We start from the raw sequence: 27,226 nt of genomic DNA, 5'->3' as shown, positions 1-27,226 counted from the left end.
CCCTGTTCCAATTGTTCAGCACTCACATGAAGACCACGCTGCACATCTGCTGTCTGTGAACAAGGAGGCCGAGTTTCAGCCCCTATATGTTCTTTGGTTGGTGATTCAGTTGCTGAGAGGCCCAAGGGTCCAAGTTTTATTCTGTTGGTCTACCTGTGAAGTTCCTTCCTCTCCCCTTATGGGCCATAATCCTTCCTCCTATTCTTCCATAAAAGTCCTCAAGCGACACCCAATGTATGGCTGTGGGTGTCTGCATCTGTCTGACTTAGCTGCCAGGTGGAGCCTCTCAGAGGACAACCATGCTAGATTTCAGTCTGTACGGTTCAGGATTGGCAGGTCTGATGAAGGTTAGAGGAGAGACGGCAGGAGAAGCTCCATCTTCCTTCTTGATCTCCAGCTTACACGTGGTCAACATAGACGCTACCACTCCAAATTCAAACAACCTGCAACTAACTTGTTTTATTTGTCTTTCAGTTTCACAGTTCCAATTTGTTGCTACTCTCCCCCTCTTTACTGAGCTATGTGTTACTGAAGCATAGACCAAACCCCTCATCTGCACGCAGACACACACACACACACACACACACACACACACACACACACACACACACACACACACGGTGGTGGAGGAGACTCAGGCACGATGTCCTCTCTTCTAGGATTTCTCCAGAAATTCAGGAGATATGAATGGGCCAGAAAATGTTTTGAATCATTTGATACAAAAGTGATTATTTTAGTGGGAAAATAGAAACCCTCTAAATAAGTTCTTCATTTTTGTCCACACATTGAAAGTGATGAGATCTTTATTTTCATATGGTAAGATGTTCATGACCCACTTTATAGTTTTACAGGACACAAAATAAAACAAACATTAAGATTTCTCTTCTGATAATTTTGCATAAACCTTTTAAAGAGGATTTTACAAAAATATTACAGTGGTAAGCTTTGGGTGGAAGGAATTTATTTTTATTTTCTATAAAATCTTTTATTATTATCTGACATTTTTATAATAAATACACCTTTATTGTAACAATAGAATGCTTATTATGACCAACAGGAAAAACTAGAAAAAAGAATGATAATATCTGAAAAAAGTCTCAGCTACTGAAGAAGCCCTCATTATTTAGCAAAAAAGACTAGTCACATAAGGATTAAATAATTGGTTATAGTTTAATGTGTGAACTAAAAAATTATTTAAAACTTCAAAAACTATAGCGTTACTTAAAACTTAAGTTCATAATAATTTTTAAGCCATCTTCAGTGAATACTTAAGGAACCAACTTACTATCTTGAGAATTAATAAATCAAATGTCAGCAGCAAGCATTTATCCAACATTTCTTACATGGCTTGTACTACTATTTAATTATATAGGACATGAAGGGAAGTGTATCTTTATAAAGATGGCTGAAAAAGAAATGAAAATAAAATGTTATTATTAGAAAACACCATTTTATAACTGCCAAGGAGTGCTTGATACTTCACACAGGCATTAAACATCAATGGATGCTAAGATCAAAGAAAGAGAAAGATGGACAGATTGTGTCCTATGATTATCCCAAATACTGCATACAGTCTTGTCAAAGGGATCAAGCCCAAGTCACATCCACCCTCTCAATTTACAGCCAATTCATGATAAAGAAATAACCCTGGCAAAGAAACAAGTACAAATGCAAAAAGACATCATCAAACTCCCCTTTTCAAGGATGTCTAAGCTTCATATTTCCCAGGCTCCTCAACAGAAAAATTATATAAAGAATGAAGAGGATGAAAGCAGGTAGTGGGGGTAGGAGACTTAAAATGCATGTCAAATTTTTTAAGGGTAGACTAAACTAGAATGTCTGGGGACACATATTTGAATGATTAAACTATAAAAAGCAAATTGCAAAGAAAATCACTGCTATGAAAGGCAGGATAATTGCAAGAATGTAGGAGTTGGGAGTGTGACAGGACTAATGGAAGGAGCTACACAGGTGGCTACAGAAACTATATCTTGACTTGGGTGGCACTTATTTCATAAAGACTGATCAATCATGCATTTCATTTAAGTGCTTTTCTGTTTCTGTGTTTTCTTTTGTGACAGGCAGGGTTTTAAATATAAAGAGACTTGGCATATGGTAAAATTGGAAAGCCCATGTCTTTAAGACAAGAGACTCACTCCTAAGAGGAAATAAACTGACAAAGAACTTTATAGGCAAGCAGGGAGTAAAGCCAGGGACTGATTGAAGAAGTTTATAGGGGTGAGAATGATGCCCCAGCCTTTGATATTATCTCACCCAACTGAAGCATCTTTTTAGAGCCTATTGTGTTTTCCAGGACTAGGGGCAGGGATCCCTGCAAACCCTACAGCTAGCAAAGAAATGAACCTCAAGAGGCAAGAATATAAATACAGTTCAGCACAACCTAGTTGGTAGGATTTCCATTGCTGTAAAGAGACAGCATGACCATGGCAACTCTTATAAAGGACAATATTTAATTGAGGCTGGCTTATAGGTTGTGAAGTTTAGTCCATTATCATGGAGGGAAGCATGGCAGCGCTTAGGCAGGTATGGCACAGGAAGAGCTGAAAGTTCTATGTCTTGTTCTGAAGGCAAACAGAAGACTGGCATCCTCGGGCAGCTAGGGGGAAAACCCACCACCACATTGACACACTTCCTCCAACAAGGCCACACCTACTCCAACAAGGCCACACCTCCTAAGAGTGGACCAAGCATATTGAAACCACCACAACAGGGTTGGTTCAAATTTCTAGAGTTTGACCCTGAACAGTTCAGTTTTGACATATTAAACATAGTACAATTTTGGAAAAACATTTCCAGTATTTGAACCCCATGTGCACAATAAGGCTTTAAAAAAATGATTTGCCTTTGTTTTGTGTGCATTAGTATTTTCCCTGAATTATGTCTATGTGACAGTATCAGATCTTGGAGTTACAGACAATTAGCTACCACATGGGTGCTGGGGTTTGAACTTGGGTCCTCTGGAAGAGCAGTCAGTGCCCCTAACCACTGAGCCATTTCATATGACCCACACAATAAAGCTTAAGACATGACTGCATTGACGCTCTATTGCAAAGTTCATGTAACCTTTAGTATGAAGATGGGTTCTATAGCTTAAGGGTGTGGTTTTATAGCTGGTGTGGTCTCTGAGTGCGATGGCATAGAGATCAGCAGGGTATAAAGTGCATGTGACATCTACCCTACGGATGGGTTCTACTGACTGAAAAACACAGCTAATGATAAAGGGCTAAGGATGGAGAGTCTGGGATAAACATTCTGGGGGATTTGGGTCAGACCTGGCACTACAGATAGCAAAAGTCACCTGGTTATCAACAACATCCACTCCCAGTCTTCTGGTTGGAAACAGGTATATACTTCCCTTTCACTGAAGAGCTAAACCAGGAGGACGACATTGCTGCTTTCCCTAGTGCTTCTCTGTAATCACAAGGATGTTGTACCTTCTCAACAGGAAGTACATCTCCTAGATAGTGAGGAGTTAGAGTAATTCCTCCCAGTCACAATCCAAAGAATAATTTCTTACTATCATGCTTTCTTTTCACAAATCAGGTACAATAATATATAATGGGACTTTTAAATGACAATAATTTTGTTTTGCTAGGTTTTCCAATATACAACTGTTATCCCAGCTACTCAAGGCTGCAGCAAAAGAATCATAAAAATAGGTCTGCTAATGCCACAGAGAGCTCAAGGCCAGCCTGCGCAGCATTATGAGGCTCTGGCTGAAGGTTAAAAAGCTAAGTTTTGGGTTTTTTTTTTAAGCTCTGGTGTCAGCATATAATGATAAAGTACTTATCTAACACGTGAGAGACCTTGAGTTTGGTCACCAGCCCAGAAAAAAATCACGCAAAATATTAATAGACATGTTATTCATTGGATTCCAAACCAGAAAAATAGTTCATGACTGCAAAGCAAGGAAATCAGCCCCAGTTCATCACTGTGCATAATGAAACTATTTTGAAAATCATAAAATACTTCTAATTTCAACATGAGTCAAACTAACTAATGTAAATAATTTATCCTGAGTATCCAAAGATCCAAAATGTATCTCTTTTGATAGTTCTGTTTTCATTTTCTCATCTCATTTTTTTTCTGTTTCTATACTTCTATCCTTCAGTGACTACCACCTCAAAACATGAATTCTAACACAAAGATCGAAAAAGAAAGGGAACCAGGTGCGGCACGAGTACATGATTGGACCATGATTATGAATATGGGACAAATGAAATTGTAGGCTAGAGTTACTTCCTTCCCCAAACTGTGAATGTGTAGTGAAGAGGCAGGGAGGATAGAGTGGAGGCAGAGGAATGGGAAAGTCATTGCAGAGGCAGCTGGAGTGAAGTCAGAGACCAGTCCTGTTACTGTCTGAGAGTTAATCCACAAGTCATAGATAAAGCCAACACAGAGAAGAGTCCCTTTTCTATATATATATTATGTATATTATATATATATATATATTAAAGGGCTGTTTAACCACCTCTGCCCAGCTTTCTTAGGCATATGTAAATTAGAGAAAGACAGCTTTGTGAAACAAAAAACAAAAAACAAAAAAAAAAACACTATTGTATTCTGAAAAGAGATATAGTATTGTAAAGCAATATGAAAACTAATCTAATCATTATGCCTTTAATGATTCTGGAACAATAAGCACAGTTCACTAGTATATAATCCATCATCCCTACATAGTTACTTGGAGAGATGTTGTCTGGGTGTGTTTGTGTATGTGTGTGTGTGTGTGTGTATTCAACTATATAATATAAAATACTATATATTAATATTATACATTATGTATTGCATATCATGTATCTATCATGTATTGTGTATTATATTGTGTATTATAAATTATATATTATAAACTATAATAAACTGTATAGTTATATATTATATTTGATATATACTAATACTATATATTATAATATATTGTCTATAATATAAAATATTAAATATATTATATATAACATAAAATAGTATCTTGTTTTTTTTCTTTCCTTCTCAAAAGTTCTAACAATATTTTCAAAATCGAGGACACATGCCATTTCTGAAATATATTTGGTCATAAATAAATATATTGAGCACATTAATAAATGCCTTCTCTAAAATCTCTTCACTCACAAAAAATTTAAATCAGAAAGAAAAGGACTATCTTTCCCTTACCCTTCAGAAGAATTGGAGATGTAAGCAAAATTCTTTTCTCCTCAAGTTATTCTGTATTTTTGAAAGGTTGGTTACTTTTACAATACTAGATAAATATGCATCTCTTGTCTCTGAGTCAAGCTCATTTCAGTGTCCAGAAGCAAAAAGAAATAGGAAAACTGCAAGAGGTTCCAGACATCAGAGCTTGACTTACACTTGAATACTATTAGTTTGTCTCATATGATAGTTTAATATTTTTTGTGAATGAACTAATCATATTATCTTTAATATATTCATTTCTGGTGGTAGCTTGGCTTTGCCTTAGCTATATATAATCATAGAAGTTAATAAGCCTTGTGCAAAAGCTGAATGCCTTTGATACCATAATGACTGCGTTTTCATCTGAGAAACAAAACAAAACTAACTTCGGTCTTCCCACTCTACAAAGGACAATCTCCAAATGACTATAATCTGTACAATTTTTCCTTTCAAGTTTTTGGGTTTGTGACAACTTTCAATGCCCTCACCAAAATAGTACATGTCGATAGATTAAAAGTATACTTAAAATTTACTTTTCATGACTAAATTATACAACCAATAAACTATATTTATAGGATTCATTCTATTGAGGGAAGTAGGCTTTTTATTTTATTCTTTCGTTGTTTTTTTAAATTTCTGCTTTTCATTTTGGATTTGTTTCTTTGCTAGTTTAGCCACTTTTGAGTTTAAGATCGAAAGTTCCACATCTTCATGCAGTAGCTTGAACACAAATGACCCCCCATAGGCTCATATGTTTGAATATTTGGTTTCCTGTTGGCAGACTGTTTAGAAAAGATTAGGAGTTATGGCTTTGTTGGAGGAAGTGTGTTACTGGGGATGGGTTTTGGGGTTTCAAAAACCCAAGCCAGGCCCAATTTCACTCTCTGTCTCTATGGCCCCATCTTGCAATAAGACATCAGCTCTCAGCTACTGCTCCTACACTATGTCTGCCTCCATGTATTCCACTATGATAATGGGCTCATCCTCTGAAACTATAAGCAACCCCAGTTAAATACTTTCTGTTATATGCTGCCTTTATCATGGAGTCTCTTCACAACTATAGAACAATGACTAAGACATCCCACATCTGACTTAGCTAAATGATTTGTTTAGGGTTTTTAAAGCCATTTTTCAAGCTTTTGACCAACAAGCATACATACAAAAAGAAAAAGACATGAGTGAGAACTGTCTTACAGTAATCTGAAAGAGGCATCTTATGCAGAAATCCTTACCAGATGGGGGAAGTAAAGATAGAATTTGCTGCACTTAGTAAGCAGCTAGATGCCAAGTGAACCTTGAGGATTCACTTGTAACATGTAACATGAACTTTATATTCCACATTGTATCTAACATATCCATCCTACACAAGAGCCACTAAACAGGATAGCCACAGAATCATTATCCCACTGCATGCAGGTCATTCTAGCTGCAATGGACCACAATTCTAGGTCAATAACCACAATTAAAATGGGCTTCTGGTCATTGGACATTGTTAAACTACTCTTATGTCCTGCCCAATAGGCTGGTGTAACAGAACACAGAGCCTTCCAGAAGATTAAATGCAAAACCTACATTGTTTGCTTTGTTTTTAAATAGTAGGTGACCTCACGCTATGGCTACTGTTAGAGATGCAATGGGGTTTTGTTTCCTGTTACCTTCGAAAAGAGGCTGAAAGGCAGGTTTGGAAATTCTCTGATGAGCCAAGGTTATCCCATTACACTCTTCAGTTGTATCTAGTAACAAGATATGAAAAGGAGTTTTGCCTGAACAGAACTAATATACCCTGGTATCCGTTCTACATACAATTCCTTGTATGGCATTATGCAGCCACTATGAAAAAATAAAATTAGATGCAAACTTTAAAATCTAAACTAGGAGGTTCTACTGTATAAATTCAAAAACAATGGATTCAACTTAAAGTCTTTTCAACAAATAACATGCCAAGTTGAAGATTTTGTAATCTAATGTTTAAAACGCCTTGACTTTATGATATTAATCATTTTGAAATAAAAATGTATAGATTAAATTGTAAGTGAAAGAAAACAGCTAGTGTGAGTTTGAGCTAAATTGGATAAATTCTTCAATGTACCACTATGTAAAGCGCAATGAAGATTGTTGAAATGTTTATACCATTTGGTAAGTCACTAGTTGGCTTGATAGAATACTTGTCCTGAGACTCACCTATGTATTTGAACTGCAATATACAAACAGTGGACATTTTATTAAAATGTATTTCAGTTTAAAAACATCTATATCAAATAGGAATATTAAGTGTGACTTTATCCAACAAGCCATGGAAATGACTAAGACTAAAAAAATTAACAAAAGTCAAAGGTTGCAAATTAGGGGCAAAGGCCTCTTCAGCTATCTGCATGGTGATTTTCTGAGCTGAGTTGGGAATGTTAAACACGCTGGTCTTGCACGCTATCAGGGAAGCTTCTATATTCAGTGGAATGCTCATACTTAGAAGAAAGGCACATCTTCAAATTTAAACCAATCAGGAGAGAACAAGGCACCCTCAATGTTTATTTTTCTGCATTGTATTCTGTCAAAAGCACTTAATTACATGCAAGTAGATATAGCTGTATTGTAATAGCAAGTGATAATTACTGATGCATCCTGGTATTTATAAAATATTTTCTGTGTGATTTCCCATCAGTCTCTTTAGGCTGTAAGGTTAAGGTTCCTGGAATGCTGGTCTTTGCAAAATAACCAAGTATTTAAAACATCCTCCAAAGAACTCAGTCACCAAGAGCTGACAGGAGAGGGAAATTTCCAGCAAACTATTTGATCTTCTCTCTACAGGGTACACCTCCTTAGTCCTCTATTCACTCCATGGATGCTTAATTTTGAAATTTAAGAAATTCTTGCAAATTTTTAAGTTCTTCAGTTTTAGCATACTAACAAAGAGGTTACAGACAATTCGAATATGTAGCCCTGAACTCCATCCTTGGAGTTGAACACAAAGTTTGATGAGAAAAACAAAAATATCATTGTGTAGTACTGAAATCCAAAGAAGATAAACTGCTTCCATTTGAGCAAGATAACTAACTGTAGAAGACAGAGTTGGTCCATTCTGTATTATAAAGAAGCGTCCATGTTTACTTGTTTCAAGGAAAAGAAATTATTTCACCTGAGAAGATAAGCATTTGGGGTTTGTTGTTTTGATTAGAATTTTTTAGACTTTTTTTTATCAACAAAGATATTCAATCAACTCCACTAAGATGAGTACTTCAGACATGAGGGTTTATTTCTTGGTATTGGGAATATTCAGACTTTGAATAGTCTTTACATAAATTCATGTCAGATCTTCAAGAGATCCTATTTTATCCTTTCTTAGGAAACAGTCTAAGTGCAAATTATATTTTTATCATTAGTACTCATTTTGAACACTGAAAATTTTTCCAAAGGCATTCTTTTCTAAAACTATTATAAAGCCTAACAAATATAATTAGGAATCATGCTAAGTTTCTAATTCAACTTGATACTGAAGTGGCATCTTAATAAGGAAAGAATTTCTTCACCAAACCAAATAACTGAAAATGTGGAGTGCAAATCACAGTTGTTTATTTCAGGTTTAAGCCCCCAAACTGTACGTAACTGCTAAGTAGAATACAAAACAGACAAATTGTGTTTGTTAGTTTTCCTGTTCTTACGATAAAACACCATGACCAAGGTGAGTTACAGAAGAAAGTTTAGTTTGTGGTTTCTGTGATGATTTGAATAGCTTTGGCCCTCATAGATTCATGAGCTTGAATACTTGGCCCACGGGTCCTGGCACTGTTAGGAGGTGTAGCCTTGTTGGAAGAAGTGTGTCACTGTGGGGATGGGCCTTCTGTGTTCAACCTCAGTTCGGTGTCCCCGAATTCCAGTCCCCTTCTGACTGCCTTCGAAGGACAGTCTCTTCCTGGCTGCCTTTTGGAACATGGTGTAGAACCCTCGGATCCTCCAGCGCTATGTCTGCGTAGATGCTGCCGTGCTTCCTGCCGTGATTATAATGGACTAAACCTCTGAACCTGAACGTTGTCCATTGTAAGAGTCATGGTGTCTCTTCACAGCAATGAAAACCCTAAGACAATTCCAGAGCATAAGAGTCCATCCTAGCCAAGAATTATGATGGCAAGGCATGGCAGCATACATGTGTGGTACCCAGAGCACAAAGCTGAGCGCACATCTTCAGAGGCAAGCACGGCGCCCAAGTAATCTAGCATTGATGTAATTGTGTCAAAATTAAGAAATCAAATTCACACATTAACATAAACTCGTCTTTAAAACAGCTTCTCAGTCATAATCTCTGGCAACTCTAATCCTGTGTGCTTATCATGTTATCTATCAAACTCTTGACAACTAGTTTCTGCAACGATAGCAATGATTATTTTAAATCTTACATTTAAAGTTAACAAGGGCACTATTATTATCCTATTAAGGATAAGTAGAAACAAGCCTTTATACCTGGGACTTTGTGGGGAAAGGACGGCTTGGAATTACTTGATAAAAATTAAATTCACCCAAAGGCACACTTAATCCAAACATGAAACATCTCAAAGCTGAAAAGCTGTAAGGTAAGCCAAGCATAAAGCAACTGGAGGTACAACAGCCGACTCTCTAACTTAAAGGAGAGAGACTGGGAAATCTAATTACTGATCTGTTTCAGCTCTGAGGTTTTATCTTTAATCGACTAGAAGTTAAAAGGTAACACACCCGTGGAGGGGAAAAAAATGTTGCTACAGAAGAATGCATGGCTTCAATCTGTCTATTTAAAGCCTGACTTTACGTCTTTTATTTTTCCCTTTTTTCCTTTTTTTTTTTTTGCTTCTAAAACTGGCTGAACCCATATCATGGTATGATATGTGAGTTCCAGCTGACTGTGATGACATTTTAAAAATCAATAGACAGTTGGACAAAACACATTAATGATTTTACAGTTAAGCACAATGATTGTTTAGCATACAAATTAGTTTTTATATTATGACTATAGTTAATAATTCTATGACAAATAAGGGGATGTGGATATATTTTAGAGATAATTGTGCTTTCATATAGGCAGCAATGGAATCAGTAGATAGTATTTTTGTTTTAATTTTTCTAGGAGTCTACAAATTCTTTACTAAATAACTACTAAAATTTATATGTTTCTCAATAGTATACAAGTTTTTTCTATATCTCTGAAAATAATTTCTATTCATTGTCATATTCTACAAGATCCATCATAAAGGATGAGTGGTAATATGTCATTTGCTTTTGAATTATATGTCATTGAAGATTTAATTCTTCCATTAATTTTAAGTTAAAAGTTAGATTTTTTTATATAATGTAGATTTTTGTAATTTGCTTCTCTTGAAATTTATTATTGGTTTGACTTTCCTGAAATTAAGGATAGTGTATTTTATGCTACTCTCTAAAATACATGCTGCCTTGTATATAAGTATTGTTTTTAGTGTCAGAGAGAATTAACTTAGAATGTGTTTCCAGGCTTTCTATTGTTTTCTGTCTTTTACTATTTTAATGGACCCCATAGCCATGTCATTTTATCATTTTAATTTACATGTGACCTTGTTGGTGAGAAATTTTATTGATTTATTGAAGTATATAAAACATATAAGCCTTATAGAGAGACCAGTATTTTGCAGGACATGAAACTTTATAACACCCTGGGAGTACTGATTAATATTTTCTTTTAGAAATGCATGTTGGAGTGATCATATACAACACAGAAGTTTAAAAATGAGCTGCCTATCAGTGGCAGCAAGATGCCTGAGAGTGAGATCAGAATTAGGACTGACCTATAGGATTTACTCCCACAAGCCAAGTGTGACCCACCTCATGGCCCAACTAGTGTCATCAAATTGTGCATAAGCATTCAAATTGTGCCTATAGTAAAGAGTTAAGCAATATATATATAATAAAGTAAATAAAGTCAAGTCTTGAAACTTGATATTTATTGTTGCATACATTTATTATTGCTGTCTGCTCCAGCACAAATCCTACACACATCTATACCCTCTGGTTTGGTTTTGTGAGGCACACAATATAACCAGGACCATCAGTGTGACCATGAATTTGGGTTGGAGGTTGGATCCTGAAGGACTCACCAGTGTCTCTACAAATGAGGTGAAAGTCTCCTCTTCTCCCAGAATGTATTGATATCCAACAATTCAGAGGTTAAAAAGTATAATCCTGTGAGAACTAACTGTCTCCTTAACTGACTATTTGTAGACCTGTCTTTGGTGAATATAGTGCATGTAACCATAATTTATTGTAAGATAAGGATTGCAGTAGTTGTATAAAACCTAAAGAACAGCTTTTAATAGTCTTGTAACCTGTCTACTTTACCCTATCTTCGAGACTAGCTCAAACATGAAGACCAAAGTTGACACTCAGAGCCCATGAAATAAACTTTATCTTGAAAACACTTATAACTAGGGCCCCAAAGGACACAGGTGTTCACTTCAAGATTCTTATGCTTGAAGCAGTATGTGAGTTTGCATACACACATGTGCGTACACATTACAAACTAAACTTTTAAAAATAAATTACTCTTACAACAAAAAAAGAGATAAAAGGGGTATTTTAGGCAAGAAGGAGGAGGAGGAGGAGGAGGTGGAAGAGGAGGAGGAGGAGGAGGTAGAGGAGGAAGAGGAGGAGGAGGTTCATATCCCATCTTTCCACACTTAGCTATTCTGCCCACAGCACACTCTAAAATCCACATTAGAGAATTTTCAGCCATTTCCTCAAAGTGCATTCCTTCTTCTACCTCTGCCCATCTCTGCTAACTAAATAATATCCATCTTTACACTCTGTGGAATCCCATTTCCCTAATTTCAACAGGGTCCCTAATTCTGAAACATATTCCTGAGTGCTGTTAACCCTTTGTATGCACTGTGCCTCAGAAATACCCTATTATGAAGGATAATACAGTTACCAACTTACAACACTTAATCACAGATACGCTCTGAGTAATGCATCCTTGTCTGATATTCTTTTGTGACCATCACAAACCATGCTTCCCCAAAGCTAACCAAAATTTTAAAAGTTAATATAATCATATAGTACAACTGTTCTACATGCAATTCAGCAATGACTTAAAGGTCATTTTGTAGCAAATGGTGTGTGTGTGTGTGTGTGTGTGTGTGTGTGTGTGTGTGTGTATACCTGCCATATCTACTTTTTTTCTTTTATTAGATATGTTCTTTATTTATATTTCAAATGTTCTCCCCTTTCCTGGTTTCCCCTCCAGCAACCACCTATCCCATCCCCCCTCTCCTGCTTCTATGAGGGTGCTCCCCCACCCACCCTCCCACAATCTCCCCACACTGGCATTCTCCTACACTGGGGCATCGAGCCTTCACAGGAACAAGGGCCTGTCTCCCATTGATGTCCTACAAAGCCATCCTCTGCTATATATGTGGCTGGAGCCATGGGTCCCTCCATGTGTACTCTTTTGTTGGTGATTTAGTCCCTCGGAACTCTGGTGGGTCTGGTTGATTGACACTGTTGTTCTTCCTGTGGGATTGCAAACCCCTTCAGCTCCTTCAGTCCTTTCTCTGACAACTTCATTGGGGACCCCATTCTCAGTCCAATGGTTGCCTGCAAGCGTCCACCTCTGTATTTGTCAGGCTCTAGCAGAGCCTCTCAGGTGACAGTTACATCAGGTTCCTGTCAGCATGCACTTCTTAGAATTAGCAATATTGTCTAGGTTTGGTGACAGTATTTGGGATGGAACCCCAGATGGGGCAGTCTCTGGATGTCCTTTCCTTCAGTGTTGGCTCTATATTTTGTCTCTGTATTTGTCCTGTGAGTATTTTGTTGCCCCTTCTGAGAAGGATTGAAGCATCCACATTCTGGTCTTCCTTCTTCTTGAGCCTCATGTGGTCTGTAATTGTATCTTGGGTATTCCAAGCTTTGGGGCTAATATCCTCTTATCAGTAAGTGCATACCATGTGTGTTCTTTTGTGATCGGGTTACCTCACTCAGGATGATATTTTCTAGTTCCATTCATTTGCCTTAGAATTTCATGAAGTCATTGTTTTTAATAGCTGAGTAGTACTCCATTGTGTAGATGTACCACATTTTCAGTATCTATTCCTCTGTTGAAGGGCATCTGGGTTCTTTCCAGCTTCTGGCAATTATAAATAAGGCTGCTATGAACACAGTGGAGCATGTGTCTTTGTTGTATGTTGGAGCATCTTTTGGGTATTTGCCCAGGAGTGGTATAGCAGGGTTCTCAGGTAGTACTATGTTCAATTTTCTGAGGAATCTCCAGACTGATTTCCACAGTAGTTGTTCCAGTCTGCAATCCCACTAACAATGGAGAAGTGTTCCTCTTTCTCCACATCCTCACCAGCAACTATTGTCACCTGAGTTTTTGATCTTAGCCATTCTGAGTGATGTTAGGTGGAGACTCAGGGTTGTTTTGATTTGCATTTTCCTGATGACTAAGGATGTTGATCATTTCTTTAGGTGCTTCTCAGCCATTTGACGTTCCTCAGTTGAGAATTTTTTCTTTAGTTCTATAGCCCATTTTTAATAGTGTTATTTGATTCTCTCAAGTCTAACTTCTTGAGTTCTTTGTATATATCTACTCTTAATAATTGCAGCTTTCTGAGAGACAGAAATCTATAATCATGATCATATTTTTATTTCCTGTAGTATTCAGCACAGTACACATAAGACATAATTATTTGAAGGTTTTGTACAGGTTTAGGTTTGGTTTTGTTGTTGTTGTTGCTGATGTTTTGTTTTGTTTTGTTTTTGAGATAATGTCTTACATAGTTCAGGTTGACCTCCATATTTCTATGTTGCCAAAAATAACCTAGACATTCTGACCCTCCTGTAACTATATCTGAACTTGTAGGATTATAAGCATAGAAACCACATCCAGCCAATCATAGTAGTTACTTAATAAATATTAATTGCTAACCTTTAAGTATTCTTTATTATCAGTTTATTTGATATTGTTTTCTCAATCAACAAAAATCATTTTGTGTTTTCTTATCATCTAGACTCATTGTCTGAATGAACTGTAAATTTTTCTGCACTTTCTTTAAATAATTAAAATTCAGCTTTCTTTTCAAACACCAGGACTCATCACTACCATGTCAATAGCTTTTCAATAGTTTTGGAAGTGTGTGTAAGCAAAGGGTCCGGGGGGTACCTGTAAGAGAATGGGGGACAAGGGACGCGAAGAAGGATGTCGAGACAAGAGTCTGATCAAGGCGACAATTTTATTTTTCCCCAAGGCTAAATTTATACCATAACATGGGTAACAGAGGGAGGGGGGAAGTAAGAAACATTTACACAGGCCAAGGATACAATATTCGTGTGGTCAGGGAATCGGTTGATGTTGACAGGATGTCAGAAAAGTCACAGGTTTGTCATATCTATTAGTCAGCAGGATGTTGGTTTTTCAGAAAGGTTACAGGTCATCATATTGGGTATCTTGACATATATTATTATTATTCATTTTGACCACCAGATTTGTATTAGTTTTCTGCAGCTGGCTGGGGATTTTCCATGAACTCAGTCATACTTAATTCTAACCATAATAATATCAACAATGGAGGGCTTCAAGGGCATCGCTCCCAACAAGTGTGATTCCATCACTTCTGCAGATAAGACTCTTCAAAAGTTTCTTTACTCCTGAGTGAATTAGAAATGTTAACTTGAGATGTAAATTCTATTGAGTTGTATTTTGTAAAATGGCTAACAAAGTCCTACTGAGCAGATCACACTTCACATGAGGATGAAGGGTAGTTTTTAATTCCACACAGAAAATTTATTTTTCTATATAAGAATCTTAAGAAAAATAATTGTTCATTTAAGCCATAAGGTTCTTGATGAAAAGGAATATGTGTTTAATCTGCCTGTCTTCTCAGCAATCCAGCAGAATGTAGAGTACTTCTAATCTCAGTCATAGATAAGAAAGAAAAAACGTTAGATTATTAGATAGGTGATAGACTGATTCTTTAAATAAAATAAAGCTACTTTACTATGCTGTATACATATTAAATTATTGCTAAATCTTTATGACTAAAATACCAGGGTTTAATTTTTTTTCTAAGACTTCCTCAAAAACCAAACTTTATGAAGGTTATAGGACTTCAACCTACACTCAATGGTAGGAGAATAGATATTCACTGGTCTTTGTACGAATAGATATTCGCTTATCATAACAGTGTTGTGGGAATAATATATATAGTACAGCAGAATTGTAGGCAAGTTACCAGACATACTCCATATTCCCAACTTGAAAATAGGACTTCAAAGTGTATATCCCAAAGAATTGTGTGAATGATCACACTGAAGGCAGCCCTGCATTTACTCCTACCCCTTTTGATCCTAGTTAGCACCACCAGCCATTCCGCCTGACTTACATCTTCCTTTGCAATTTTGTACCATCTGGCAATCTTGTCCATCTGCCCATTTTATTTGCCCTTCAAAATTCAACATCATTGTAATTACAGTTTTCAAACAAAACATTTTTATGGAATGAACCTCCATCTATGTGAATATATAATTGGTGAGATGTAATTCAACAGTTTCCTTATAAGGACAGTAAAAATGATACTAAACTTTAGGCTCACTAGAGCTTCAAGGCATTAACAAAACTAAAATGTTATTAAGAATCATGAGAAAATGCAGTAAACTCGATCTAAAGAAAGGGTTCCATAAATCTATAACATTTGTAGTTGGCAATTTCTTTTCATACAGCTTACTCCTAAATGAATTCTTCCTTGACATTTACAGGTAAGGCTTCCAAAGTATCAATATTTGGAAAGGCTAGGTTTAATTAATATGGCTTTTTTCTCATTCTTACTGATTATTGGTATAACTATCTGACATACTTATAAACAACTTTCTCAAATACAATTGGAGGAACCATTACTTAATATTGTCCCAACACAGGGAAATGAGAGATTTAGGAATTAAAATTACTACTAATAAGTGATATATAATTAGTGATTTTTATTATATCAAGCAAAATATTTTAAATATTAGGCCCTATTTTGTTTTTCTCTATATGAGAACATATTTGTATTACTATCATTAAAAAATAAAATAATGAAATAAAATCAAAAGGGGTTGTTCATATGTTCTTTTTCAATTAAGTTAAAAATAAAATATGTGATGTAGTCTGAGCTTGGCCTTAGAACATGTTACTTCAGCAAGACACTAAAGAGACATTTTAATAAGGTACAAATATTTTTCATTTATAGCCAAATCTTCTTAATTCCTCAGGCTTAACAAATTGAAGCTATTCAGTAGGAGTTGTAACAACACTGGGTGAAAGTACAGAAAATAATATCAAGGTATTAGACACAACCTGTGATGGCAGCTACTAAGTAGCAATATTTCACCAGGGAATCAGTGAGTTTACTTCCTGTCCTGGGTAATAGGTTATTTCTTTGCCAAAGATGAAATGAGTCCATTTAAACCACATTACATTATATTAAAGGCAGGTTTATTGGGAAGCTGCTGTCAGGGGGATGAGTTCAAGGGCCCCAAAGACCAAGGCCAGGGAAGTCATCATGGGGAAAGGAAAAGTGGGTAGGGGAGAGAAGAGAAAGAGAGAAATGGCAGGCAGGAGAGAAGAGGAGAAAAGAAACCAAAATGTCTGCATTATACAAGGAAGACCCTCTTGTGGAAGGACAGCTCAGCCCCTGGGCTGGAAAGTTCAGGTTGTGGGCAGCGTATGTCAGGTATGGACTGAGGGATGCTGAGAGAATCTGAAGGCCAGATGATCTTCTTTTGTATGTAAAATATGCACCTCAGTCCCTTGTCACTGTGTCCTGAACCAAACAATGGAACTGTGTGCAGCAGAGAAATTGGAATATTGTAGAAGCATTTAATCTCAATCATACATGTGTGTGTGTTTGTGTATATGTAAATAATTATATATGTATAACTTCCATTTGCTTCCCCTCATCCTACAGGCTTAAGCTACCTTCATTACAGGTGATAGACACTTAAGTATATGATGCCTACTATGAAGCATAGCTTAGCAATTTATTGTATATGTTGCAAATATCAAGATAGAATTGTAAGAGAAAAAGAGAGGCTGATTGCCAGCATGTCTAAAATTACCAGTGGTTACAGTGACCAGTCAAACACTTGATAACTTCTCACAGATAGAGCACTATGAAGGATATAATAAGATGATCTTGGTATATGAAAAAGTCATTTCACATTACTTGGTTTATGCCTTACAGTACATTTTTAGAAATAGAAATATGTCAGATTTCAACCATAGCCTGGCTTTTCATCCTTCTCCTTGTATTTATAAGCATTCTGAGACTCACGGCAACCACTACTCGTGTTTACTTTCACTGTAATTGCTTCCTACTGTTAGCAACTGAAACACTTCGCTGCACACATTTGATGCATCTATGGCGTCCAATGAAGGTAATGTGACTATCAACAGTCTTTGTAATTGTTGTAAAAATAAGGAAGATATGTACTGAGGAAATGACTCAGGGCTAGAGTGTTTGTAGCATTTAAATGCCCAGAGTCTGAGCCTTAGCACTGCCAAAGAAAGAAAATATATGGAAGAGAGAACAAGAGCAATGGAAGCATTAGCAGTGTCCAAGTAATTTATTAAGTACAAAAATTTGTGTTGAAGATGTTAAAAGACTACTTCTTCAAACATTTATGTGAGAACAACTGAAAGAAACTGAGCTTCCAATATAAAAGAAAAATGACTATCAGAAAACCCAGGATATGGAAACAATAATAAATCTCAAGGAAAAAGAAATACTCAAGAAGCGACAGGAGAAGGTAAGAGGCACTGTCTTTTTACCTGGTCATGACATTCTTCTTTTACCTGGTATGTACAGGTCCTATAGAGTCATAAATAGTGTAGACACTGGAAAGCTGAGAGAAACTAGGGTCAGGTAAAGCCCATTTTAAGAAATGGAAAAATTAAAGCTTGTGTGGAACATGAACATTAACAAGAAAACCCAAGTGAAAATAAATTAAGGTTAGAAAAATCCACACTCCTTAGTAAATATGAAAGAAACAAGAGGTAATATCAGAGACTAGTGAGATGGCTCAGGTGGAGGACCTTCTGTGTGTGATGGCTAGTCTTATGTCAATTTGACACCGCTAGAGTTATTTTGGAAAAGAGAACCTCACTAACCTGTAGGCAAACCTGTGGTGCCACCCTGGGCTAGTGATCCTGGGTGCTGTTAGAAAACAGGATAAACAAACCATGAGGAGCAAGCCTGTTCTCTGCCTCAGGTTCTGCCTCCAGGTTTCTGCCCTGTTTGAGGTTCTGCCCAGATTTTTGTTGATGGTGAACTCTAATCTGAAAGGATACGTTGAAATAAACCTTTTCTTCTCACATTGTTCATGGTCATGGTATTTCCTCACAGCATTAGAAACCTTATGTTCCTATAGTTGATCCCTGGCATCCGTATAAAGGTCAAGTCACCCTCTGATCTATACACTACATGTCATGCACACACACACACACACACACACACACACACACACACACACACACGAAAGACACACACAAACAAATATACTCTAATGATAATGATATAGTAATAAGATATGATGATATTAAAGAGTTAAAATCTGAAACAGAATGCAGACCAAAACTGTCACCTCCTGAAATAAATTCAACAAAAGATTTCTCAGTCCATAGTAACATTGAACATGAGTTTACAATGATTTCAACAACTTTCAGAAACACTGAAAGCAACAGCAGTGAATAAAAACCACTCAAGTGGAAGTTAGCAAATCAGAAGCAACAGAAGGCCAAATGAACAAAGAATTCCTGGGCAGATGTCAACATCCAACTGCCATGGATCTGTTCGGATTCACTAGGAGAAATAAATGTTTACTTTATTTAAACCAAAAATATGAAAATAACCCCAGCTCTTTACCAAAAAGCAAGGCATCACACACGGTAAAACATTCTTATTGGGGCATGGAGAGATGGCACAGTACTTCAGAGAGCCTGGATGCTGTTCTGGAGGACCTGGATTAGAATCCCAGCACCCATCTGGCAGCTCACAGCGACTTGTAACTCCAGTCTTGGCACCCTCTTCTGGCTGCTATGGGCATCGTATACACATGGTACACAGACACACCTGCACGCAAAAACACTCATACACATAAAATAAGGTTGAGGAAGAAGAAAGAAGATGAGGAGAAAGAGCAGGAGAAGAAGACAAAGAAGAACTCTTTAAAACTTTTCTTTTGCTATATATATACCAAGGAATATATTTTTGAATGATGCTTTGTAACACTTGGTAATATTTTGCATACATACAGTTCACAAATGTGATACATTAGCAAAGGTGTAGAAGAGCCATCTCTAACATGTACATGCACACATGAATCATATATATTTGTTATAATAATATGAAGTAATACTTAGAAAGCAATAAATTCATCCTATCTATTGCACTTGGAGTACTTATATATTATAAAAGTTGTCCAGACTGCTTTGATATGTATCATTTAGGTGGTGGTTCATTTTCTCTTGTCTAGACATTATAAAGGATTAAGCCCCTCACAAAACCCTACTCACTAAAAATATCCTCACATAAAACTGAAAGTGCTGTATATCCCAACATACAGGCAAATTATAGCATAGAGAGACAAAAATATTTTAAAGTAAGAAAATATAATTCCTCTCAAAAAACTAAGAATATCATCCAAAATATGGAAATGTAGAAAGAAATAAAACGCCAAACAAAAAGTGTACCTCTAAGAATTGTCAATAACCTCAATGAGACTCTAAATAAACAGACATAAGTAAAGGCCACCTCGAGAGTTCAAAATAAAAACCAGTAGCCTGGACAAGAAATTCAGCTGAGAAAGAGCAACATATGGGAGAGGAAAAAAAGAAGAAAAAAACAAGACAGAAAGGAACAGAAATGTTAGAAATGAAATAGTCAGTAAATGGAGGGAAAATCTCAATGGAACATATTACCACTACTCTAAATCAATACAAGATGGAATCTTGGGGACTAGAGACAAACTTGGAGAAGAAAATAAAAAGCATGACAGAAATAAAGGGAGAAGTGCCTATGACAACAACATTCAAGCTCTATGGCATGTGACATAGGATAAAGAGACCAAACTTATGTGCCTCTGGGGAAGAAGACAGACTAAAGGCAAAGAAAACCTATTTGTGAAATTATATAAAGTTGTTTTCAAAATCCTAGAAAAGAAATTCTTATCTAAAAACAAAGAAGCGGGCTGGAGAGATGGCTCAGTGGTTAAGAGCTCCGACTGCTCTTCCAGAGGTCCTGAGTTCAATTCCCAGCAACCACATGGTGGCTCACAATCGTCTGTAATGGGATCCAAAACCTTCTTCTGGTGTGTCTGAAGACAGCTACAGTGTACTCACACTACAGTGTACTGACATACATAAAATAAATTAAAAAATCTTAAAAAAAAAACAAAGAAGCATTAAGAACCCCAAATAGACATGTCAAGAAAAGAACTTCTCCGTGTCGAGAAAGAAGGCTGAAGATTGATATTGCTGAAAGGAAGGTACAGGTTCAGTGTAATCCCAATCAAACTTCCAGTAAAATCTTTTTAAAACATAGTGAAATCAGACCTAAAATTAAAATAAAAATACACAAAAGTCTAACTAGCCAAAGTAATCCTGGCAAAAGTAGCAATTTTTCAGGGTCCAGGATTTCTGTGAAGCCAATGTTATTCCAGAAGATAAAATTTTCAAAACTTTCTTGGACAACTTTCTTGATGAGCATTATGCATAAATTCTTATAAATATATACAAAGTGTTTTTAACAATACAGTTTTTAAAAAAGAATAAGTGCTCTGGGTTGAAGGGATTGTAAAGTGGAAGTTTCAGGTAATAGCATGTGATGTAGGCTCATGTGTTTTTCTGAGGCGAGATCTGTGGGAGGACATGTGATATTTGGAGAAAATATACATAGGACTCAACAGACAGTGACAGGGGTTTGCGTAGCTAGTTTGCAAAACTTCATTTGTCTTGTGTCTTTGCTAATCTTGAGAGAGCCATGGCAGAGAACTTCTGGTGTCCAGGATGGCCCTAGTTGATCCCACTCACTGATGCTGCTTTGGCAAAGGCCTGGTGGTTTCTGTGGAGTATGCCCCGGGTGCTGATTCATGTTCGCTATCCTGACACTACTGAACTGGACTGCTGGTATACTGAAAAACAGAGATTGGAACTGCAGAAAAGAACTATTTGTAAACAGATTCACAACCCCTTTAGCATCTTTCTGCCCCTACTTTGGATTGTAGACTAGAAGTCGGGTGGGGTGGGGGGGTTGAAGCATTTGCAAATATTAAAAGTAGGTTTTGAAAAATCTAAACCAGAAATATTGCTTATTGGTCAAGAACATTTATTTGTCATCCAAGGACCTGGATTCAACTTCCACCCCTACAATGGCAACTCACAAATAGTCTCAAGGAATCCAATACCCTCCTGTGGCTTCTGTGAAAAAGATGCAAACATGTGATGATTGGTTATCCATGTGGGTATATTTTATACTTGTAAAAAAGAAGTTATATATATTCTCTGTTTCTCCGTGTGTGTGTGTGTGAAAGAGAGGGGGGGGGAATGTTTAGACTGACTACAAAAAGAATAGTGAGAGAGGCTGGTGAGGAGATCCAGCACAGAAAGATGGTACTGTCAAAACTTTAGTTCCCTCACTGGAATCCACATGGTGAAAGAAAAGAAGCAACTCCCAAAATCTGTGCTCTGATCTTTACACATGGGCTATGCACCATGCCCCCCATACATAAAGTGAATAAATACCCAAATCCCATGGGGAAGACAGTGGACCACCCAGGAGTGCAGACATCCCGAGGCCACAGGATAGACTGTCACCTCTGCACACCTGGGCCCACATCCCTGGTCCAAGGGGAAACTGCACAGTGCCTCTGAACAGAGGGATATAGGAACAGACAACCTCAGGTACCCACAGTTCTGGTCTGCGCCCAGGAACCAACTGATCTGGCCAAACAGCTCCCTGCACCCAAATCCCATGGGGGAGAGAGCTGGAACCTCAGAAGTGTGGATACTCCTGAGAAGTCAGAGGAGTATACTTTCTGCCCACAGTTCGGACCCAAGAGGGAATTGCATAGTGGCAACTGTGCCTGAGGGGTGCAAGGACCTACACGAGCAATCAGGGGCAGGACCTTTTGATTCCTGCCCTTGCCTAGAGCTGGAAGACAGTCGCCAGGAGCGCTGCCACAGCTGAGAGCAGACCACTTGTTCTCAGGAAAGGCTGAAAGAAAAGAGGAAAACAGTTCTACAGGAATGCTGACACAGAGGCCTATAGCAGGACCAAGTCACTCCCAGAAAGAGCAAGAAAAGCAAACAACAGAGACAAGCAAATAGCTAGAGGCAAGCGCAGGAAGCTAATCAACAGAAACCAAGACTACTTGGCACCATGAGAGCCCAGTACTACAACCAAAGAAAATACTGGATATCCAAACACACCAGAAAAGCAAGATTTAGATTTGAAATCACATTTTTTGATAATGATGGAGGGCTTTAAGAAAGACATAAAGAACTCCTTTAGAGAAATGCAGGAAAACACAAATAAACAAGTAGAGCCCCTTAGAGAGGAAACACAATTATCACTGAGAGAATTACGGGAAAACACAAACAGGTGGAAGAATTGAAAATGGAAATGGAAACAATAAAGAAATCACAAAAGGAGACAACTCTGATATAGAAAACCAAAGAAGGAGACAAGGAGCCATAGAAACAAGCATCACCAACAGAGTACGAGAGATAGAAGAGAGAATCTCAGGAGCAGAATATACCATAGAAAACATCGACACAACTGTCAAAGATAATGTAAAACGCAAAAACCTCCTAGCCCAAAACATACAGGAAATCAAAGACACAATGAGAAGATCAAACCTAGGGATAATAGGTATAGAAGAAAGTTAAGACTCCCGATTTAAGGGACCAGTAAATATATTTAACAAAATTATAGAAGAAAACTTACCTAACATAAAGAAAGAGATGCCCATAAACATACAAGAAGCCTACAGAACTCCAAATAGATTGGACCACAAGAGAAATTCCTCCCGTCACATAATAGTTAAAACAGCAAAAGCACAAAACAAAGAATATTAAAAGCAGTAACAGAAAAAGGTCAAGTGACATATAAAGGCAGACTTCTCACCAGAGACTATGAAAGCCGGAAGATCCTGGACAGATGTCATACAGACCCAAAGAGAACACAAATGCCAGCCCAAATTACTGTATCCAGCAAAACTTTCAATTAACATAGATGGAGAAGCCAAGACAAAACCAAATTTACAAATATCTTTCTACAAATCCAGCCCTACAAAAGTATAATAGATGGAGAACTCCAACACAAGGAAAGAAACTACAATGTACAGAAAGCAAGAATATAATTTCCTTGCAATGAAACCAAAAGAGAGACAAGCAAACATAATTCCACCTCTAACAACAAAAATAACAGGAAGCAACAATCACTATTCCTTAATATCTCTCAACATCAATGGACTCAATTCCCCAATCAAAAGACATAGACTAAAAGACTAGATACAAAAAGAGGACCCAGCAATTTGCTGCATGCAGGAAACACACCTCAGAGACGAAGACAGACACTACCTCAGAGCAAATGACTGGAAAACAATTTTCCAAGCAAATGGCCCGAAGAAACAAGCTGGAGTTGCCATTCTAATATCAAATAAAATTGACTTTCAAACAAATGTCATTTAAAAAGATAAGGAAGGACCCTTCATATTCATCAAAGGAAAATCCACCAAGATGAACCCCCAATCCTAAATATCTATGCTCCAAATGCAAGGACACCTATATTCATAAAAGAAACATTACTAAAGCTCAAAACACACATTGCACCTCACACGATAATAGTAGGAGATTTCAGCACCCCACTCTCATCACTGGACATATCATGGAAGCAAATTAAACAGAGACATGGAGAACCTAACAGAAGTTATGAACTAATTGGATTTAACAGATATTTGCAGAACATTCCATCCTAAAACAAAAGGATATACCTTCTTCTCATCACCTCATGGAACCGTCTCCAAAATTGACCATATAATTGGTCAAAAACAAGCCTCAACAGATTCAGGAAGATAGAAATAATCTCATGCATCCTATCAGATAACCACGCACTAAGACTGGTCTTCAATAACAACAATAATGACAGAAAGCCCACATATACATGGAAGTTAAACAATGTTCTACTCAATGACAACTTGCTCAAGGAAGAAATAAAGAAAGAAATTATAGACTTCTTAAAATTTAATGAAAATGAATACAACATTCCCAAACTTATGGGACACAACGAAAGCGGTATTAAGAGGAAAACCCATAGCTCTGAGTGACGGCAAAAAGAAACAGGAGAGAGCATATGTCAGCAGCTTGACAGCACACCTTAAGGCTCTAGAACAAAAAAAATAAAAAAACACAAGAGGAGTAGAAGGCAGGAAATAATCAAACTCAGAGCTGAAATCAACCAAGTAGAAACAAAAAGGACCATAGAAAGAATCAACAAAACCAGGAGCTGGTTCTTTGAGAAAATCAACAAGATAGATAAACCCTTAGCAAGACTGACCAGAGGTCACAGAGAATGTATACAAATTAAGAAAATCAGAAATGAAAAGGGAGAAATAACAACAGAATCTGAGGAAACTCAAAAAATCATCAGATTCTACTACAAAAGCCTATATTCAACAAAAGTGGAAAAACTGGAGGAAGTGGACAATTTTCTAGACAGATACCAGGTACCAATGTTAAATCAGGAACAAATAAATCATCTAAACAACCCCATAATTCCTAAAGAAATAGAAGCAGTCATTAAAGGTCTCACAACCAAAAAGAGCCCAGGTCCAGATGGGTTTAGTACAGCATTCTATCAGACCTTCATAGAAGACCTCATACCAATACTGTCCAAACTATTCCACAAAAATTGAAACAGATGGAGCACTACCGAATTCCTTCTATGAAGCCACAATTACTCTTATACCTAAACCACACAAAGACCCAACAAAGAAAGAGAACTTCAGACCAATTTCCCTTATGAACATTGATGCAAAAATACGCAACAAAATTCTTGCAAACCAAATCCAAGGACACATCAAAACAATCGTCCATCATGATCAAGTAGGCGTCATCCCAGGGATGAAGGGATGGTTTAATATATGAAAATCCGTCAGAGTAATCTACTATATTAGCAAACTCAAAGATAAGAAGCACATGGTCATTTTATTAGATGCTGAGAAAGCATTTGACAAAATTCAACACCCCTTCATGATAAAAGTCCTGAAAAGAACAGGAATTCAAGGCCCATACCTAAACATAGTAAAAACCATATATGGCAAACCAGTAGCTAACATCAAACTAAATGGAGAGAAACTTGAAACAGTCCCACTAAAATTGGACTAGACAAGGCTGCCCACTCTCTCCCTACTTATTCAAAATAATAATCGAAATCCTAGCCAAAGCAATCAAACAGCGAATGGAGGTCAAAGGGATACAAATTGGAAGGGAAGAAATCAAAATATCACTATTTGTAGATGACATGATAGTGTACTTAAACGACCCCAAAAGTTCCACCAAAGAACTAATTAACCTGATAAGCAACTTCAACAAAGTGTCAGGGTATAAAATTAACTCAAAAAAATCAGTAGCCTTCCTTTACTCAAAGGATAAATAGGCCGCGAAAGAAATTAAGGAAATGACACCCTTCACAATAGTCTCAAATAACATAAAATATCTTGGTGTGACTTTAATCAAGCAAGTGAAAGATCTGCATGACAAGAACTTCAAATCTCTGAAGAAAAAAAATTGAGGAAGATCTCAGAAGATGGAAAGATCTTTCTTGATCATGGATTGGCAGGATTAATATAGTAAAGATGACTACTTTGCCAAAAGCAATCTACAGATTCAATGCAATCCCCATCAAAATACCTACTCAATTCTTTATAGAGATAGAAAGAGCAATTTGCAAATTCATTTGGAATAGCAAAAAAACCCAGGATAATGAAAACTATACTCAACAATAAAAGAACTTCTGGGGTAATCACCATCCCTGACTTCAAGCAGTATTCCAGAGCAATAGTCATAAAAACTATATGGTATTGATACAGAGAAAGACAGGTAGATCAGTGGAACAGAATTGAAGACCCAGAAATGAACTCACACACCTATGGACAGTTGATCTTTGATGAAGGAGCTAAAACCATCCAAAGGAAGAAAGAAACCGGAAAGGGAGATAACATTTGAAATGTAAATAAATAAAATTTAAAAAAATAAAAAAGTGAATAAATAATAAACAAATAGTAAAAATAATATGCTAATAAAGGCACCAAGCAGGAATACTGGTTACTAAGTATTAAAAATCATCACAAAAGAATGTTCAGTTGTAAGCACTGCTCACTCAGCCTATGCCATGCCCTATTTGATTGCCTGGCTCCTAAGAAATGTTTTTAAAAGCTAAAAAGAAGAAAGTATAGTGATGGGATAATGAACAGATTGTTCAAAATGAAAGCAATGAAAAAACTTCATATACTGTGATGAAGCTTATTTCATTCCAGGGATTCAAGAAAATGTAAAACAATAAACAAAAGATACCACATGAAGAACCAAAAAAAAAAAAATCACACAGTCATCTTAATAGATAAAATAATGATGTTAATGATAATAATAGTAACAATAATGATCTATTGGAGGGAAAATTAGTGTTGATGTCTGACAGAAGCATGAGTGAACAGGAGCTGGGGAAGGCCTAACAGTAAATCTAAATGAAAACTGTAAAAAACTGAAGAAAAGTTGGACAAACATTAGACATGGAAGGTTTCTTACATTTGAGAACTGACAAAATATTGTTAAAATTAGGTGTGTGCCTGTGATGTGTACATTCAAGGCTGTTCCTCTAAAAATTATTATTGCATTGTTCACGGAAATGGAGGGAAAAATCCTAGAATTCACAAGAAAGCTCAAGAAATAGCAAATAACCAAAGAGATCTTGAGTAGAAAGATTTCAAATTATACTACAAAAACACGACAGCAGAA

This window comes from Rattus norvegicus, chromosome 6, assembly GCF_021556685.1.
Source record: "Rattus norvegicus strain SHRSP/BbbUtx chromosome 6, alternate assembly SHRSP_T2T, whole genome shotgun sequence".
Lineage (NCBI taxonomy): Eukaryota > Metazoa > Chordata > Mammalia > Rodentia > Muridae > Rattus > Rattus norvegicus.
The sequence above is the reverse complement of the archived record's forward strand: the minus strand, read 5'-3'. Positions refer to the sequence as shown.